Here is a 3,944-nt window from a genome sequence, read left to right on the forward strand (position 1 = left end):
CCGATGTTCATAGCAGCATTACTCAGTGGCCAGGACATGGAAGCAACCGAAGTATCTTACGATAGATGATTGGCTAAAGAAGCTGTGGTACATATATACAATGGAATATTACTTAGCCATAAGAAGAGATGAAATACTGCCACTTGTGACAACATAGATGGACCTTGAGATATGCTAAGCGAAATAAGCCAGACCGAAAAAGTAGAAAATCACATATCACTTATATGTGGGATATAAACCTAAAAGCAACAAATGAACAGGACAAACAGAGACTCAGGGACATGGACAATAGACTAGTAGTTACCAGAGGGTAGGGGGTGGGGGAGAAGAGGAGGGGTAGACCCGGTAAAGGGGGTCAAATATAGAGTAGGGGTAGGGTGAAGTGGGTAAAGGGCATATGGTAGCTGAAGGAAACTGGACTTTGAGTGGTAATCACACAATAGAATATATAGATGTCAAATTATAATGTACACCTGAAAATTATATAATTGTATTAACCAATGTTACCCCAATAAACTTAATTAAAAAAAAAAAAGAGTCAAAGGCTAATTATCTATCACTAGGACTAAGACTGGACACTATTGCCACTGGCCTCCATGTCAAATAGGAAAAGACTTACTGGGAGCCCTATACTGTTAACACTACTGGTGGCAAGCACTGATCTCATTCCCTATTTATAAGTGACAGCTCAGGGATTCCCAACACTCCAAGTGCAGTCCCCCATGTACTTATACAGGGGGCACTTTAATTTGATAAAGCTTCAAATCCCACTTCAACTGATTCTCTGTGGTCTCAACTGATTTTTTTTTTTTTTGTCAATAGTATTTTTAAAAAAACCCAAACTATAAAATTTTTCCTATGTTAAACTGAAAAAATAAAATTGTAAAGCTCAATGGTTCAATAGGAAAAATTATCCTAACAACAGGAAGATATACACCATTAGAAAACTGTAAAGGCTGATCTCAAAAAACTACGAAGTTGCTTCAAGGCTGAAAGCCTGTTGGTTTTCTTAACAAACACCATTAAAAAGAAGTAAGGACATCACAAAAATAAATGAAAAAAAAAAAAATCACCGAAAGATCCGAGAGAAACTTAAGACAACTTTCAGTTGGGGAATAATCTCTGGCGACATTTATCACGGTGTTTCTCTCTTTCTAGTTTCTTCTACCCTCACATCCCTGGTCCACTCTTGGCCTTGAATCGTCATCACCTTCCCCTCTCAGGGGGACTGCACTGGACAGAGGGCCTGATATCTGGCCCTTGACCTAATCGCCACAACCAATAAGCACTAAAGGTAGAGCCGAGTCCAGAGGCTGCAAAATCTCACGCCAGGAAAGGACGAGCAAGGGTGAACACTGCTTTGGCCGCAGCCAGGGAGAGAATGCCTTCTGTGACACGAACCGTCACAGTAAAAGAAAAGCATCCTCTTCTGCGCCTTCCTCTCAGAGATTCCCACTCCCCGTGAGACGCAGCCAAGACGGCGGGGAAGTGGGAAAAGAAAAGGAGCTCTGGTCGTGGCGCCCCCGTTTTAGGTCCCCGAGCACCTTGGAGAGATCGAGGCAGGCCCGACCCTTTCTGGGGCTCGCTCCACCTCACACCGGGTTCCTGAAGTCCTCCTTACGCACCTGGAGCTGGTACCGACCCGGCAGCGGTGCATCTCAGGGCCGAGGCGCAGAGAAGACAGCAAGCGCACGTCCGCAGGGCCGGCGCGGCGACGGGCTGAGCGCGCAGGCGCGGCGTTCGAGAGCGCTCAGGGACGCGGTCCGGCTGGAAACAGGCTCCCCCCACCCTAGGGCCGCTGTCACCTCGATGCAACCTGCGAGTTCCCTGGGGGAAAGGGTCTCCAGAGGGAGGTGCGTCCACAACCCTAGCGACTCTCACCCCTCACCTCAGTTGCGGGGGGGAAGAGAATAGAGGTGTGAAGAAGTCTGCATTTTCCATCTCGCCCCTAAATCTTGACTAGGGAAACCCTGTAATCCTGAACATTTGGCTCAAGGCCTGACTGGAAACTGGCGACCCTACTTCAAAGCCCACTTGGCTTGACCTCTCGAACTCAGCAGGCGGGTGATAAACAGAACGCTACGTATTAGGCCTTCCATGCCAGCAGTGTCCTCAGCACTCTGTACGTTGTCGGAATATGGCATAGGGGTTGGGACAAGGGCTTTGCGGTCAGACAAACCAGGCTCCACTCCTGGCTCTACCAGCGGCCTGCCAACTGGGAACCTTCTCAGCTTCTCTGAGCTTCGTTCATTGGATATACCTACTTTCATTGTTTACGAAATACAAATCTCCGTTCTCAGCGTCAATTTCTTCATATTGCTCTGCCAGTGAGATGAGATGAATGTAAAGTGCTCAACATAATGCCTAGTGTGTAGCCTCAAACAGCTGTTGTCATTTATTATTTACTATTTTTATATTAAATACTACTTTACGAAGTGATAGGATCCCATTTAAGTGAGGAAAATGAGACTGAGACATTGAGGAACTTACTCAAAGTCACATGGCAGATAAACGATGCATGTGGGATTTAAATCCAGGAACTCTAATACCAGATTTGCAATTTTAATTCACAACGACTTCCCCAAATACAGATATCTCAACATTTTATGTAGGCAAAACTAAAGGTTAAATGTACAGTTACATTATTACTGAATAAGATCTTTATGTATCTACTGAAGATTTTAAGTACAAAAGACTAAGGTGGTACATTATTACTGAATAAGATCTTTATGTATCTACTGAAGATTTTAAGTACAAAAGACATTAGAAAAGAATTCTGGATTTTTGCAAGTTCTGATTGTAACTGTCTCAGCTGGAGAAATGAGGGAATGTGAACAAGAACAAACACTTTTTTTTTACTGTAACTTTGTGCACTACTTTTCAAGAGCCATTGACAACAAAAAATTGTTATTTCTAATGTTGGTGTATGTTCCTCTATTCAAAAGGGGGAGATGTTGGGCCAATGAAGAGTAAGTCTCTATTTTTCATGTGGTGACATGAGGAAATGGCTAATCAATAAGCTTTTGCTTCTCATGTAGCAACGCTGGAGGGGTCACGTCTAGGAGAGGTCGAAGTCTCAACTTTCAACAGAAGCAAGGATGGAGAGAGGACAGGAAAAGCTTTAGGTGTCCTGGGTGCTAATCCCAGGGCGGGGATTCTGTTTGCTCAGTTAACCATTGGAGACTTGTTCTATTCTGCAGCTTCTCTTGGGAGATCAGCTCAGCCAAAACCATGAAAGAAATTGCATCCATAACCAGCCACATCAATCCTTATGAGAGATATGCAGGCCATGAGAGATATTACCTGAGATTGGAGACCAATGGAGAATGACTTACATGTAAAATGAATAGTCCTTTTCATCAAGAACCTGAATATGGAGTATGAGACACAAATAAGATGTGGATAAGCTATTCTCCAAGGCCACAAACTATACCTCATAACCTCCCCCATTTATCTTACGATCTATCTCAGGAGGCTTCTGGGGAAAAAAAAGGGGAGGGGAGACATTACCATAAATAAAACTCATCAGGAAGATTTCATTAGGTGAGATTTAAACAAGAACTTAGTAATGAGTACAATATAGGTAAATAGAATATGTAGAGGCAGGATAGAACACCATAGGGAGAGATGGTAATAATGTAAGGAAAAGCAAAGGAATGTCATGGCATACATTAGGGTTAATATCTTTGTAAGCTACTAGTGTGTGTCCTTAAAAGTTATTTAACCTTTTTTGAACCTCAGTTTCCTTTTCTTTAAAATGGAGAATATAATTGATAATTCATTTATTCAATGACAAATCGTGTACCAAGCACAAGGGATTCGCTTCTAAGCGTATAAAGATGAAACAGTGAGGCCCTTGATTTCAGTGTAGTTTTCAGCTCAGAATGACATACAAAGAAGTTCATTATGATAAGAGAATATATGTATGGGGCAGGAGTGGGGAG

General features: G+C 43.0%; 1 protein-coding gene across 2 annotated transcripts in view; it reads right to left on the reverse strand.

Annotated features, from left to right (window-relative positions):
- Positions 1-1,736, reverse strand: part of ZNF770 (zinc finger protein 770) — a 9,719-nt gene extending 7,983 nt beyond the window's left edge. The window contains exon 1 of one of the 2 annotated variants that reach the window (XM_011354873.2): positions 1,626-1,736. The gene's annotated coding sequence lies outside the window, so the exon portion shown is untranslated. Of the gene's footprint in view, positions 1-1,544 lie in introns of both variants that reach the window. The other variant, XM_011354875.2, reaches the window with a different exon arrangement.
- Positions 1,737-3,944: the final 2,208 nt, after the last annotated feature.

This window comes from Pteropus vampyrus, unplaced genomic scaffold, assembly GCF_000151845.1.
Source record: "Pteropus vampyrus isolate Shadow unplaced genomic scaffold, Pvam_2.0 Scaffold19, whole genome shotgun sequence".
Lineage (NCBI taxonomy): Eukaryota > Metazoa > Chordata > Mammalia > Chiroptera > Pteropodidae > Pteropus > Pteropus vampyrus.